This window comes from Triturus cristatus, chromosome 3_2 (assembly GCF_964204655.1).
Source record: "Triturus cristatus chromosome 3_2, aTriCri1.1, whole genome shotgun sequence".
Taxonomy (NCBI): domain Eukaryota; kingdom Metazoa; phylum Chordata; class Amphibia; order Caudata; family Salamandridae; genus Triturus; species Triturus cristatus.
Window position 1 is genome coordinate 56947115 of NC_140584.1, and position 17211 is coordinate 56964325.

Here is a 17211-nt window from a genome sequence, read left to right on the forward strand (position 1 = left end):
TTTAAACATAGGATGTTAGATATGATTTGGGATTAGGTTGACTTGACCCTCCAGACTTCTGTCGCCACATGTAGAGCTAAATGTCAAGTCCCCTTCACCCCCTAGTTGCACGTCAATTACACGTCATGCTGCTGCGCGCGCATTTCTACCAAGTATTTCTGCTGACATTGCGAAATTCTTTCATGTAACCACCCTCTTATGACATCACATCTGATGGCGTTCCTTAAACACACCCAGTTACGCCTATCTTTGCCACATATGAATATATTATCTCCACTATCAATTGTTACGCCTCTTGTATTTGCTTTACTGTAATGCTTATTGTATAAAAGTAATTGATTGTCAATAACGTATGTACTTCACTTCCTGAACCTTCGTGGTGATGGAACCTGGAGCAACCGATTATAATCGACCTCTGGAATAAAGCCCATTCCGAACCTCTAATACCACGGATTCTGCCTCTTATTTACTGAGCTATTTCATTATGTTTCTGTATCAAATTAAGTCCCGGTAATTAAATTATTTACCACATGAATGGCGCCCGAACAGGGACACTTTCTCATCTCACGCGCCGGCGGTGCGTTGCAGGCCCGGTCTCCTGCCACAGCTGGACGGACAACAACGCGTACCAGCAGGATTTCCTGTATCTCCCTCCGGTCAAGCGGGGGCGACTGAGGCTGCGATCAACACCCAGACGAGGCGGTGAGAAGTGCGAAGTATCCCGACCAGAGCCTAGCTGAGAGAGCAAGATCCGAGGTATACAGAGGCCCACCAGTTTCCGAAGTCCCAAGTCTAGTCCGGTTTCCGAAGTGTTCAAGTCGAGTCCAGTCCGGTTCAAGTTCAGTTCAGATCGGGTCCGAGGCCTTCCGTTTCCGAGCTACCCGGTGAGTACCATTACTGGGGAGGCGTTCTGGCGTGCACATAAGTTGTGCCGGTCCAGACGGGTTTGGGTACACAAATCCGGTCTGCACTGTTTCAGCGGTGTATCTGTACTGTTTAGCAGTATATCTAGTATATCAAGTATATAAATTCAGAATAATTCAGTTAAATGTCGAGTATTATGTTTTAGTGATTAAGTTTTTCTTAGATCATCGTCATCATCACCGCTGCTCATTTTTAAATGTTAAATGTTAAATGTATTGATACGTCCTGCATATTGTGGTATGAATGACTGTTCATTATTGTGTTTTATTGTATTAAGTTTGTTCAAGATCAAGTAGCAGACCAGTTCTCAATATGCCGCTCTTTTCGAAACTAAGACAGATCACAACTAGAAAAGGGGTACTCGAAGAAGCTGTTCCCATTCCTCCTAGGGACACTCCAGGGTACTTCATGTATCATAAACATGGCCTAGACGCCATATTATTTCTCGATTTATGGGTAAACTACACTAAGGAATTACCAGAAAGTCAGAGGTGGCCCGCAGCTGGGACCTGGGATGCAGAGTGCATCGTGAAAGTAGAGGAAGAATTATGGAAAAAGAAAGCTAGACAATCACAGAAAGACGCCATTGAATTATGGCGTAAAGAATCGTATAGACGTACAGAAAAAGCACGTAGACAGGAAGAGAAGAGTAAAGAGAATTCAAATGAAGTCCGAGAAAATCTATTAATTAAAGAAGGTGCACGAGTGAAATCAGAACAAGTAGACAGACAAAGAAATGCCCTTATGAATGGTATGTATCCCCTTCTGGCTGAAGGATTACCTAAGGCTACTCCAGGGATACCAAGAGACTTGCCAACCCCATTATTTCCAATAAAGGTACATCCTAAGGGGCATCCTAGAACCGCAGAAGATGTTTTTCTTTCCTCGTATTTAGATGACGCAGCTCCCGAGTATGCTAATCCCGCCCCACATAGACCGCCGGCCAGGGAGGTTCAATGCCAAGATCCAGTACCCGTATCCCTACAGCAACAAGTTCTGACACAAGTTCCGGCAAGCACATCTGTTTCTGCATCTGTCCCTACAGCTACTTCTATAGCTGTATCAACACCTATAGTTGCTGTATCACGTCCAACGAATCCTTTCACACCCGATACCCCAGACGGGGCTACCGGAGGTGCTACCAATATCTTTTCTACGCCACCTAGAATAAATAAACTTACTTTTCAAGAGTCAGCACATCCACGTACCCCCAAACTCATAAATGCCCGCACGCTTAAGGAACTTCTAGTAGATTGTAGATATGACCCTGTGCCCGGCAAAGAGGACGAAATGATCCTGGCATCATTACGTATCAGACGAGCCGCGGTGTATTTAGGGAAGTTACCAGGAATGACTATGCATCTAGATAATATATATCATTATGTCCAAACAGGGCGAGACTCTGAATGTATTAACAGAGCTATGGAATACCAGAAAGTGGAGATACAGGGGGAACTGTTACGTTTCCTCATAAATTGCGTAATCAGAAATCAAGACCGACCGGGGGTAGATCCGGAAATAATGCAAACTCTTACCAGATGGAGCCAGAATATATCAGAAGGGAGACATGATAGGCAAAAATGTATAATAGCCATGTGCAGAAAGATCCGTAAAGAAATAGAACGCCTACACGAAGAAAGATTAACGGTAGACCAGTTTGAACAAAACGAGGAGGAAGAAGGATCAGGACCGTCCACAGGACAGTCAGAAACCATAGCCTATGTAGGTAGAGGAAGATCTTGTAATAGTACTAGATATTTCACTGACCCGATACGTCCGATATGTCCAGATAATAACAGGAATTTCCAAACACCTATAATAAATATGAGATCCCCCGAGCATTCATTCCAAGCCGCTGACAAATTACTGCGAGAACGAAGGGGTTATCATTTTTTCGATTCTAGGGATGAACAAGAATTAGCTAGGTCAGCCGTTCATTGGATTGACAGTCCCGGAATGTATGGTGATAATACAGTAGCACACACATTTTTGAATCTCACCCCAGATGAACAGCGTTTAGCTGGGATTTATATGATTCAACAACTTCTTATACTATATAAAAGCCAACATTCAGATCCTGGTCCCTTACCTGATATATTGACTGAATTACTCACGAATAAATGGAGAGGTCCAGGTACTAAGCTAATTAAAGAAATACTAGAATCAAGAAAGCAGTACATTCTTTTTATATGCCCAGAACATGTCTCACTGCCCACTAAGGAAAGAACCACGTATTACATGGACAGACAGAATCCCTTACGAGAAGTGCACCCAATAAAGGGCGAGGACAATCAGTTTAAACGTGTATATGTATATACGCCCATATCAAAAATAGAATTGTTAGAAATGAAGAAAGTGGTACCCAGTCATGACAAAGACCCAGCGGGTTTCCACCGAGAAATTAAAGATATGTTACTCATGGGAGAGTATACCTATCCCGACATTATGACAATATTAAAGGTATTAATGCCTGCTGGCATTTATGAAAAACTCAAGGAAAAAGAGTGGGAGGTGGGAGACCAAAAGATAGATTGGACAGCATTAGAAAATTGAAGAAAAGGCCCGAGGTCCAGGTTCGGGGCTTGGGGACAAAACTAAAGCACTGCCAGGTTTACTAGTACAGGTACTGCCACGTTTATTAACTACGAAAAAGGAAGACTGGGGTGCAATCTCAGCCTGTAAACAAAAGCAAGATGAAGACACTAGCGATTTCTATGCACGATTTGAAAAATGTTTCGGTATAAATAGTGGCATAAAAGCAAGTAGCGAATCATACCCACATCTGTTTGTGACAAAATTAGTTGAAAATTCCTTGCCCCAAGTGAAGAATAGAGTATTAAAATTCGAGAGTACCTGGCAAGGTAACACTCCATCACAAATGTTACAAATGTTACAGTATCATCACAATAGAATTAGAGAGGAACAAGATCATGAACAAAGACGCATGAAAGACACGAAAATGAAAATGCTAGTCTCCCAGACAGTTCCAGCTGAAGGACATAAAAAGGGTACGACACATTCTGGCGATTTAGCAGGACCTGTAAAAGGGACATGCAACTATTGTAAACAACTAGGTCATCATGTACACGATTGTCCAGTCCTGAAGCGTAATATCGCCACGGGTATTACAAAAGAAAGACCACGGCCACTTAGACAGGATCAGAATGAACAAGGAGCACCGCAGCATGCACAGGCCATGCCAGCTCCACAACAGTCTATACAGTTTGTGCCAGCCGCACCAGCATTGCCAGCTGCTGCCACACAAACCACGACACGACAGCTGTACCAGACCGCACAGTATGACTATCCTGACTATCAACGATACGCATGAACCAGCCTAGAGAGGGAAGTTGACTTACCCCTTATCGAGATCCCTGTAGATCAAGAAGGACCTTATGTGCATAGTGAATTATTAGGCCAAGATAGAAAATTTTTACTCGATACAGGGGCAAGTCGAACAACCATAAAACGTAGTGAAGTTCCAAGGGCACCCCTCTCAGTCTCACAGAATATTTCCCTTGGTTTTTCAGGAAAACCTATTGTTAATGAAGTATCACAGCCTCTTCCACTTACGATAGGACCCTTGACCAGAACTACAGATTTATTGCTCACTAAATCATGTCCAGAAAACTTGTTAGGAATAAAAACACTGAAAGCTCTAGGAGCTATAATATGTTGTTCTCCGGAAGGAGTAAGATTGTTTTTACGTGATTTCAAAGGTCATTATGTGTCTCGAGATATGGATTCCCGACTGCAGACTTTACCCACACATTTATGGGCACAAGGCCCTACAGATGTTGGTTGCATGAACATTACACCCTATCGAGTCACACTAAAGGCAGGAGTGGTACTACCACGAATGCGACAATACAAGTTACCCCCAGATGCTGTAATGGCTTTACTGCAAATCATTGACGAACTTATCGGCCAAGGAGTGGTTGTGGAGACCGACTCCAATGTATGTAATTCACCGATAATTCCGATTCTTAAACGAACTGATCCGAAGGCTCCCCCAGTATATCGATTGGTAATTGATCTGCGCGAATTAAATAAATGTATTGTACCACAATACCCCGTAGTTCCAGACATCTCTTCATTACTGACAGCTATTGATTCCGAAGCAACATTCTTTACTGTAATTGATCTCAAGAATGCCTTTTTCAGCGTCCCAATAGATCCGGAAAGCCAATATTTGTTCGGATTTAGTTTAAATAGACGTAGCTTTAAATTCACACGCGCACCTCAAGGATTTACAGAAAGCCCCAGCATCTATAGCCAAGCACTGAAACGAGAACTCGACAGTATCCACATGCCAGTTAACACTGCTTTGCTTCAATATGTCGATGATCTGCTGATCACCGCTCGAAGCGAACCTGAATGTGAAAAAGCATCCCTGACGGTTTTACAATTTCTAGCCGAAAAGGGGCACAAGGTGTCCCCTTCTAAGCTGCAATTCTGTGTCCAGCGAGTTATTTATCTTGGTCACTCGCTGTCCAAGGAGGGAAGGCAGCTTACACCAGATCATATTCAGTTAATAGCTAATATGCCAATACCCAAGACACAAAAGGAGGTGCGGGCTTTCATAGGCCTCACTTCATATTGTAGACAGTGGATCCCTCAGTATGCATTTCTAGCAAAACCACTCATTCAGTTGACAACACAGGAGGCAGCCACATCGACTGTTCTCCCTTGGACTCAGGAACATACACAAGCTTTTGAAAGCTTAAAGAAAGCTCTATGCCAAGCACCTGTTTTAGCAACACCATGTTACAGAAAACATTTTACACTCTTTGTTACAGAACGAGAAGGTACTGCCTTGTCAGTACTCACGCAGGAACAAGCAGGAGCACACAAACCATGTGCTTATTTTTCTAGTACATTAGATCCCGTAGCTCAGGCTCTGCCTGCGTGCCTGAAATCAGTGGCAGCGACAGCTTTAGCAATCAGACAAAGCGATGCCATAGTGTTAGGACATCCATTGACAGTACAAGTACCACACGCCGTAGAGGTTCTTGTGAATCGAACGCAAACACAACACTTGACTGTACCACGACTTACAGGGTATGAACTAACATTGTTTCAGCCACATATAGAAATCAGACGTTGTAACACATTGAATCCTGCCACACTTTTACCTGTAAATGGAACAGACCCATTAGCCCACGATTGTATTGATGTTATTACAATCACGACGAAACCCAGACAAGACTTGACAGATGTTCCATTGTCAGATCCAGACCTGACGTTGTATGTAGATGGTTCATGTATGAGAACAAGTACAGGAGAGTTAGTGGCCGCTTACGCAGTCACCACAGACACTGAAATTATTGAAACCAAGTGTATAAATACCTTGTCCGCTCAAGCAGCAGAGCTCGTCGCTCTGACACAAGCCTGTATTCAAGCCACAAATAAAAAAGTCAACATATACACTGATTCACGTTATGCATTCGGAGTTGTACATGACTTCGGCGTGCTGTGGCGAGAGAGAGGTTATTTAACTTCTCACGGTGCCCACATTCAGCACGGACCCCTCATTCATGCCTTATTAGATGCAATACATTTGCCCATTGCAATATCGATTATGAAATGTAAAGCTCATACGAAAATTACTGATATCATTTCTCAAGGCAATGATCTAGCTGACAGAACAGCTAAACAGACTGCTCAAACTCAAACATCCGACATGACAAAGACAATAGTCCAGACACCAACACATTGTATGATGGTTAAGGATCCCGCTCTTGATGTAATTGACATACAGACACATGCTACTCCAGACGAAATAAGGAAATGGACTGAATTAGGAGGGATCCAAACCGATCAAGGATGGATGATGAAGGAAAAATCTGTGTGGTTCCTTCCTGATTCAATGGTCCAAGTCATTATTAACACTGTCCATAGTCCAGCGCATCTAGGAGAGAAAGCTATGCTAGACAGCATTCAACATATTTGGTTCAACAAGCATTTACGAGCAGCAGCGAAACAAAAGGTTCGTACCTGTATGATATGTTGTCAGTTCAACCCAGGAAAAAGTATTCCCGTAGAGCAGGGTGGATTTCATCCTCCTGATCACCCTTTTGAAATTCTCCAGATGGATTATATCCAGATGGAACGATGTCGAGGATTCAAATATGTTCTCGTAGTGGTTTGTGCTCTTTCCCGTTGGACGGAGGCATACCCGGTTTCAGATTACACTGCCCCGACTACTGCCAAACAGTTAGTTCGAGAATTCTTCCCACGATACGGTTTACCACGTGCTGTCTACTCAGATAACGGCCAGCCGTTCTCATCCGAATTAATGAAACACGTTACACTTTTGCTAGGATATCAGTGGAAGTTTCATTGTGTCCGACACCCCGAGGCAGCAGGTCTCGTGGAACGACATAATCAAACTTTGAAAATCAGATTGTCCAAAATATGCAGGGAGAAAGGTGTCGACTGGGTAGTAGCATTACCAGTTGCACTCTTTTACACAAGAATGGTAGCACACTCTCGAACAGGGCTATCCCCGTATGAAGTGATCTTCGGCAGACCACCAAATATGTGGGGGACGCCTATACCACGCAAAATAACTGATATTGACTGTAACATGCTGACAGATTACTTGGCTTCCTTGATGTCTGCACTACAATCTTGTCGTTCACAGGTAGCTGCAGCTTTTCCTGACAACACTGAGGTGAAACCCCATGACGTGGTTCCGGGAGACTTGGTCCTCGTGAGGAACTTTGATCGAAAGACTCAGCTGGAACCTAGGTGGAGGTCACCTCAGCTGGTGTTGCTCACCACAAGAACAGCCGTGAAGATCGAAGGCAGAAAGGGATGGATTCACTCAAGTCATATCAAGAAATTTCATGGACTAAAATCAGATGTGAATACCTCACCTTGTGTGTCTTCACCCATTGACTCAAAACTTCCTTTTGTGGAAAAAAGTGATTCTGAACATTATAAATTAAAGCTCAGGCCCAATCAGTCGAGCAATTTGATTGTTTAAGTCCTCTCCAAGGTGAAGCGGTTGAATTGTCTCTGACATGTATCCCTTGGACCTGAATAGAGAAAGCACCCGAAAAATATTGAAACGACAGGCGTACTGTAAATCACTGCGTAGTCATTGCATAGTGACGTTATTAATTTTATTTTTCTCAAGTCTTTTAATAATTACTGCAAGTATATTGTTGCACATATATTATCCTATTTCTAGACATGTTTACAATGTTACTGCTGAACATTCTTTTAGTGAATTACCTCCGCTTGAATTGTCATACAGATTTGCGCTGCGCAATAACACGTTTATTAGTATGTTGCATCATTCCCATCAGGTTAGCAATACTACAAATTGTTGGATATGTGGCCGACTCCCTCCCTATCAGAATTATAAAGGAATTCTACCTCTTTTTCCATACCCGTTCACACACAACGGCTCCTGTGGAGCATGGTTTAGTTTAATTAATTCCCAAGATTCGAACTCTGCAGTTTATCAAGACAAAGGGGTATGGGGAAATCTGAACTTAGTTTTACTTAAGGTCTGCCACCCCAACAAGGAGGGACTTCCCAAAGGAACAGGAACTGATCTAGAAAATGAAGTATATGGATTGGGTAACTTTACGCTTAATCTCCTGATCTTGAATGTCGAATCCAAAGCTACTTCAATTTTGCCCGCTATGTCAATACTTCCAGTAAAAGGTGAATTATGTATAAGAAAGAATGGTTCCATACACATGGGCCATAGTAAATGCACCACTGTAGTAGAATTTAGTGATCAAGGCAAGTCTACATTTAGAGCTTCCCGCCATTCCTATTTCATATGTGGTCAGACGGCATATGTACGTCTGCCTCTAGATTGGGATGGTACTTGCTACATTGGATTCCTTTTGCCACCTGTTTTTCTAGCTCCTCCTGATTATCACAGAAATATTCATTTAGTATATAATAGAGTAAGGAGAGATCTCCCAATAGTCGACTACACTGAAACAGCATGGGAAAAATACACAGATTTCAATAAAGGTCTCTTTCCCTATATAGGTACCGTTACTAATAGTAAGCTGATACGCAGATTGACTAGAACCCTTGAAGCAGTAGTGAACGAAACTATTTCCGCCTTAGGCAATTTAACAGAAGAACAGTCTGCTATGCGGATTGTTGTGCTTCAAAATCGTCTTGTCCTTGACGTCATCCTGGCCGATAGGGGCGGAGCTTGTAGGGTCATCGGATCAAGCTGTTGCATTTTCATACCAGAAAATTCGCCATCTGTATATAAAGCCATAACTCGTCTTCATAAGATTGTAAGCCAGATACACCATAATCCAGGCACCTGGACTTGGTCCGGTTGGTTTTGGAGTGTATTATCTACCTTTGGATGGAGAGTTCTATCCTTCCTAGGTATTGGCTTTCTCATACTATTCAGTTGCTGCTTATGCCTGCAATGTGGACCAGCGATTTGTGGTCTGTGTGCCACATCGTGCATTCCACATCAAGATTTTCATTCAAGATCCCGGAAAAAGAAAGAAGAACAAATGATGCTATATGAACAGATCAATGGATTAATGAAGATTGATATCTCTTGACGGGCAAGTAGGGGACAAGGAGGGAATGTGGAAATATGGATTTTTCTGGTCAGTTATGTCCCCTATCTTGGACCCCAACGGTTCTATATGCATGTTACAAGTACATGTATGTTCCCTCCAGTTCCAGTTATGAAGACGCAAATACATGTGCGTCCACCGTTAACATGTCCTCTGTTGATCCGCCATGAATGGGCCGGATATTCTATTCCTAAGTACGAAAGGCCACCGCCTTTATATGGTTCACTTATGCCATTTTACAGTCCAGGCAAGTAGGCCCTGATTCTGTCATCAAGCTTGTCTTGCTTTCTGTCTCTGAAGCTCCAGTCCGAGCCTGCATCTGTGACCATGAACTTTGTCTCATCCTCTGCGCGGCTCACGATGCCTGACATCAGCTTGCTGCCTGCCAAGAACTGTATTTCACCTTCGGAAATTATCTGCTCCGCTCCCTGCCCAATGCATTCCTGTCTAGTAGCTTAAGTAAACATTCTGCCAGCTACCGAGCAAAGGCCCGGCTTCTCTGTCTTTATGCGAGTAATTCATAGCCCTGTTACTATGGAAGATTCCGCCCTCGCATCTAGTATAGACACTTAGACGCTTGTACACGCACTAATAGTCAGTATAGTCAGTATAGAATAAGATTCCACTCGAAGAGACCTCTCTTTTGGATAACTTAGTTCTTTAAACATAGGATGTTAGATATGATTTGGGATTAGGTTGACTTGACCCTCCAGACTTCTGTCGCCACATGTAGAGCTAAATGTCAAGTCCCCTTCACCCCCTAGTTGCACGTCAATTACACGTCATGCTGCTGCGCGCGCATTTCTGCCAAGTATTTCTGCTGACATTGCGAAATTCTTTCATGTAACCACCCTCTTATGACATCACATCTGATGACGTTCCTTAAACACACCCAGTTACGCCTATCTTTGCCACATATGAATATATTATCTCCACTATCAATTGTTACGCCTCTTGTATTTGCTTTACTGTAATGCTTATTGTATAAAAGTAATTGATTGTCAATAACGTATGTACTTCACTTCCTGAACCTTCGTGGTGATGGAACCTGGAGCAACCGATTATAATCGACCTCTGGAATAAAGCCCATTCCGAACCTCTAATACCACGGATTCTGCCTCTTATTTACTGAGCTATTTCATTATGTTTCTGTATCAAATTAAGTCCCGGTAATTAAATTATTTACCACACTGTGCTGAAGGGTTCGTGCGCGGGCGGGGCCGTGACGGAGCGGTTCCGTCATCCGCACAGCGCGACCGACGCGCATGACGGAACCGCTCCGTCACAAGCATCGAAAGGGTTAAGTTACCTAGCGCCAATGCAGGCACCCTTGCACCAAAGTGCAAGGGTGCCTGCAATGGGGGAATGATTGTTTAGGTGCAGGAAGGTGTCCCTTCAATCACAAACGGCGATTTGTAACTGCTCTGTGTGCGGCATTGTGCAAATCGTAATTTTTTAATGATTGTTCATGTGCAGAAGGGACACTTTCCTGCCCATAAACAATTATTCATGGTGTTTTGCTGTTTCTATTTGTACTGCACAATGCAGCACACATAGAAACAGAAAAAACGAGGAGAAATAAAGCATTTCTCCTCGTTTCGCCAGGGTAAGACCAGGTTTTCCCTAGTCTTAATTTTGGCGCTGCCCCATATTTACGCCACCATTGTAAATATGGGGCAGTGTTAAAATCAATGGGTGTTGCGGCAGAATGCCCACCACAACACCAATTGCAAACCCCTTTCACGCCAAATATAGCATGAAAGGGTGCCTTATTTACAAGGCGGAGTTAAGGCACGTAACGTGGCTTAACGCCGCCTTGTAAATAAGGCCAAGCCCCTATCGTCACAGGAAGGTAGTTAAAAGTAGACACACAAGCACACAAAACCATGGCAAAACAATTAGGCATAGAAAATCTATACACCCTTATGTGTTTGAATGTATTCAACCTTAAAACCTAATGCATAGAGTTAATCTGAAAATTGATTTGTGTCTTTGTGCAGATTGAACTGTTTTTAAAAACTGAAAATAAATTACCACCACACATTAATGTTTTAAAACTTGGGAGTACCCTTCGGCATGAATGCCTGTCTGTGCAGTTTCATCAGCATTTTTAATTAGCCCGCTCAGCCCCCAGCAACACCTACTCTGAGACGTACATACAAGAACACTGATCGAATTTACAGATCTTCTGCTGAGTTATGAAAGCGCGTGGGCGAGCCTACCCCTGATTATATTTATAGATAAGAACATTTTCATCCTTTAAAATACTACATTTATAAACGTTAGCAAGAAGCTCCAGTGAGATTTGAGCATATGGTCCTACGACTTGCAGGCACCTCCACGGGGATGCACTGCACCAGCAGACGCCTCTAGAATACGCCATCTTCCACCACGCTTGCATCTCTGGGCAGGAACAGACAGACGGAGAGTGCTGAAAGAAATGTCTCGGGTGTCTACGTGGTTGTGAAGTTCTGAACCTGTAATGCACAGCATCAAAATATGTTTAAGAATTGGAAACTGATGTTCCCCGTATAAATTGCAAGTAGGCAGTTTGTTGTACAATATACTAATCTCTATGAGTCATGCGCAGTGGCGGCTCGTCCGCTAAGGCGGAGGAGCATCGCCCCACTCTTCTGTGAGCAGTAGTTAAAGAAAACTAAAATGATAATAACTAGCGATATTATCATTTTAGTTTTCGTTTCCTGGTGCGGGTGGGGCTGGACTTGCAGAGCAGGGAAGGGGAGGAGTGGTTTGCCTACTTCATGGTGCGCAATGACGGTTTGACTGCCCTCTTGGGCCGGCCAAACCGTCATGCGCACTTTGCATGTTCTGCACCTAGGCTGCATTACAGCCTGGGTGCAGAACATGCCTCATTCGCCCATTCCCTGCCTGAGCGCCAATCCACAATGCTCAGACCAGTCACAGTGCTGCAGCTTTGTTATTGGCTAGGGGAGTCAGGAGCCCGGGTGCTTCCTGTTCCTGCTTCCAGGAGTGAGAGGCAGCGGCCACAGCGAGCGGACCGAGAGGCAGTGGCCGGCTAGGTGGCTGGCCTGAAGTTAAGTGTTTTTTTAATTGTTTTTTGTTATTTACAACCCTCCCCATCCCACGCCCCGCCACCCCTGGTAAATAGCAGACACCACCGATGGCTTGCCCAGAATGGACTGTGGATGACCATGGTTTGGCCGGTCATTTGACCAGTTGACCACTATTGATGCCAGATTATGAGTACAATAAAATAGAAGTTATTGAACGAGAGAATGACTTATCACTAAGAGGTGATGACTCGACTTCTAATAATCTGGCCTAATTACGTGGACAATTGCGATTTGATTCATTGGCAAATTTATGTGCATGTCTTCATTTTGTGTTGCACTGCACGCTGAATAAGTGATTCCCTTGGCACTGCTCTATTCATGCTTTATTCTATGCACATTTATTATTCTCTCTAGGAGGATTGCAGCACTTATCCTCTTCTTGCCTAATATTGGTATATGCTTTATGAAAATATTAATAAAACTGACATGCAGAAAGAATGAAAAGTCAGCAGGTTTCGCCAGTTTTGTACAATACTTTGATCAAATTGAAAGAGGAGGGGGTGTCAGAAGTGTATCTGGAAAAGATTAATACCGTAGTCTCCGAACTTGAGAAAAAGAACCCCTAGTAAACCCAAGGCAGACAGAGACGGTGCGTCCCACAAAAGGGGCAGATTAATTAGTTATGAATCCAACCAAAGTTGTTGCACTGTGTTGCACAAAGGAGAGAAGGCTCTGATCCATATTTATTAACAAGCATTGGCAAAGTGTTGGACTTGGCCCCCTCGGCAGGATCGCCCCCAAACTTTTTGCCTTCAGCCCTTCTGATTTCTGAACCCGTTTTTGTTGCCTTTTAAGACTCTTTGCACTATACCACAGCTACCCAGTGCTAAAGTGCTTGTGCTCTCTCCCTTAAACAGTCTATAATTGGCTTACACCTAATTAGCACATTTCATTTACCTATCAGCCCCTAGTAAAGTGGTACTACTTATACCAAGGCCTGAAAATGAAACGCTACTAATGGGCCTACAGAACATATTGTGCCACCCAATTTACCTCACTCCACTCCAATATCCATTCCATTACAATGTATCCCACTCCACTTCTCTCTAATCTACTCCACTTTACCCCACTGCAATCTAACTCAGTCTACGCTACTCCAATCTACCACAATCGACCCCACTCCACTTCAATCTGCCTCATTCCTTCCCAGTCTCGACTCCACTCCAATCTAGCCCCCTCCACTCTACCCCAATCTACAACAATCTACACTACTCTAATCCATTCTACCCCGCTCCAATCCACCCCACTCGACTCCAGTTTACCCCACTCCACTCTGCCCCAGTCTCCCACAACCCACTCTACTCTACCCAAATCTAACCCACTCCACTTCACTCCAATCTAGCCCACTCCACCCCAATCTACCCCACTCTAAACTATCCCACTACATTCTACCCCAATCTACTCCACTCCAATGTACCCCACTCTACCTCATTTTACCCCACTCCAATCTATCCCACCCCAATCTACCCCACTACACTCAACCCCACTCCATTCTACCTCAATCTACCCCACTCCAATCTACCCCAATCTAGCTCACTCCATTCCAACCTAATGTACTCAAATCCACGCAATCTACCCCACTCCAATCACCCTACTCCACTTCACTCCAATCATCTCCACTCCTATCAACCCCACTCCTCTCCAGTCTATCCGAATTCACCCTACTCCCCTTTTCCCCCAACCTACCCCACTCCAGTTTCCACTCCAATCAATCCAACTCCCCTCCAATCTATCCCACTCCAATATACCCCAGTACACCGCACTCTTCACCAGTTGACCCCACTCCACTCTATCCCAATATATCCCACTCCAAACTACCCCACACCACTCCAATCTACCCCAATTTAATCTACCTCACTCGGATCTGCCATGCCAATACACCCCATCCCCATTTCAGTCTGTCCCACTCCAATCTAGCCTATTCTAATCCATCTCATCCCAGAACACCCCACTCCAATCTACTCCACTCAAATCCACTCCAATCTACCCCACTCTATTCCACCAAACTCCAACATAATCCACTGTATTCCACAACAATCTACCCCAATCTACTCCACTCCAGTCTACCTCACACTAACTGCCAGTGCTGCTGACTTTGTAGCTCGGGAACCAGGTTTGAGTCTCGTTGTCGGCTCAACATCCTGTGATTCAGGGCAAATCACGTAATCTCCCTGTGCCTATGGACAGCTCCTGGATACACTCACTGGGGATTAGCCGCACTCTACAAATCTGAGTATTTATTTATCTACCCCATTATAATCTACCCCATGTTCCCCTCTCTTTCCCAATCTACCCCACTCCACTCTACTCCAATCTACCCCATTCCACTCAACCCCAATCTACCTCACTCCAGTCTACCCTAATCTACCATACCGCACTCCACTTCATGCCACTAACATTTAGCCAGGTTGAACAGCAGCCACACTGGTGTACAACATGGCTAAAACACATTGCCAAAGCCAATAGCTCTTGCATAGACATGGCCTATTGGCTTTGTCAATGCTTGTCTACTTCAGTTGTTTTACCTCCTGTGCATAACCAGACATTTCCTATGTTTTCATTATGTGCTATTCAATACTTTAAAAAGCCACATATGGGATACTGTAAAGCATCTCTCTATGATGACTGATATATCCTGTGTTTCTAATTGCATATTTCTAAAGACTGTGTATTGTTTTGCATTATAAAAACCGAATAAAGAGCAATAGAGAAAACAACAGAAAGATGACCAGTTAACCTTTGCGAAGAGCCTACTACTGATCAACGAAACATGCTACAGCATTTTGAGATTTTTTGCCAAACTCTGTATCTTATGCAACAGATGATAGATTATATGGCAACTGCGGCAAATTCATAATCATGCGGTAAACGTCACAGATACAAACTTGCATAATTACTGTGACCTTGCTCATTATCAAAAAAAGTTTGTGAATGGTAATCACATCCGCAACATTTTCCTCTCCCCCTTTCTTTTGCTGCTTCCACAAACTCTAAATAAGCCACTGGGTGAAACATGCATTTACCACATTCATGGATAACAAAAAAACAGATCATGACCTCATCTTTGCTGGACACGTTCACATGATCATAGTTCAGCTTGTAGAATTGGGGCACAATCATTTGCAAAGCCATCAGTGGCAGACTGTCATTTTGGATATTTTTTTTATATACATTCAGGATGGCCGTTGTACTGTGCGCAGACATGAAGTGACAGCCAACTGTATAACAATAATTATAAAAATAATATTTTTGTACCTTTCGAAGACGGCCACAATGTTGTGTCGAGTTGCAACTTGACAGCCATCTTGTACGCATACTAAACAATGTTCCAAGATGGCCATCCCCACTATTTGATTTGCCAATGCTTGGAACAGAATTCTACACGCACAGTCGGAGCCAACAGCGCGGCTGTCCGAGGCCCCCACAGGGGGCCACTAAAGAGGACAGCCCTATAGTACCATCGTAGTACCCCACACCCCCTTAGGGGCAGGGACTCAGGGAGGAGTCCCCCCAGCCTTGTGGCGGCGCGCTAGGCGAGCATCACTTCCTGGGCACGAGGAGAGGGGGAAGGGCCTCCTCCACCATCTGGTAATCCTCTTTCGCGCACCGGACATGCTGTCTCTGGGCATGCCATCTGGGTGCTCCGCAGGACACGCTGTCCTGTCCCACCGGTATCGACGTCGTCGGGTTTCAGCTTCAAGTTGATTGCGGTGAGTGCATGCCAGGAGGGGCCATTGCCGGTATGAAACAGCCTCCTCCTATTTGCCCCCGTATGGGGCCCTGTGGCTCCGACCTCCTGATGTTGCAGCACCCTGGGTGTGGGCGCAACTGCACGGCAAGCATTTCCCTGTCTGGGAGCCCGTGGCTGTCCTGGGGGCTCGGTCTGGTGTGTTTGGCGAAGGGGGGGCAGTGTGTTTGCAGTGGGTTTTGCCGCGTTCCCCCCCTCCTCCGACTTGCAGCTGGGGCTCGGGCCTGTGACTTGGGGTGTGCAGCAATTCCGAGCTTCTGATTCTTCGGACTCCTGCCAAGTTACGCGGCTGAGGTCCGCCACCGGGTTGTGAGTGAGGTGCTGGTGGGCGTTACCTACCGGCAGCTCCCCCGGTCCAGTGTCAGCATTGAGCACTTTGGTGCACCCGGGAGGGGTGAGCGGCCGTTGCGAGCGGCGTCAGGGCCCCCTCCCACCCTTCTTCTGTGTTTGTATCAGCGGGAGGGCAGTGACACGGTTGCGGCTGAGACTTTGCGATCGGTTTGAAGTCTGTTGGGGTGGATTGTATGTTTGCCACGTTCCTCGGTCACAGGGCACTGCGTGCATATTGTGCCTTTCATTGGAAGTTAGAAGAGTATGTATGGCACCTTTGTGTGCTGTGGCGAGCATTGTTAACCCCCTGGTTTCCGGTGCGGTCGAGGAATTGCGTTGATTTTGGTGAGGGGGCCGTTAGCGGTGTGGAGGGTTGTATTATCTTGCCCTTGTCTTGTGGATACACAGTGTCCGTGGGAGGAGGCTGGAGTGCGAGCAGTGGCCGCACCAGCCAACCTGTCATCGAGTCCGCTCGGCCTCCGGAGAGATAGTTCTGACCCTGTGGGTCACAGTGGGGGTGGCTCACCCGAGGCGG

The 17211-nt window shown here is 44.9% G+C and overlaps 1 long non-coding RNA gene across 1 annotated transcript in view; it reads right to left on the reverse strand.

Annotated features, from left to right (window-relative positions):
• Positions 1 to 16167, reverse strand: part of LOC146856789 (uncharacterized) — a 226020-nt gene extending 209853 nt beyond the window's left edge. The window contains exon 1 of the long non-coding RNA XR_014979813.1: positions 15854 to 16167. This is a non-coding gene — a long non-coding RNA (uncharacterized LOC146856789). The remainder of the gene's footprint in view (positions 1 to 15853) is intronic.
• Positions 16168 to 17211: the final 1044 nt, after the last annotated feature.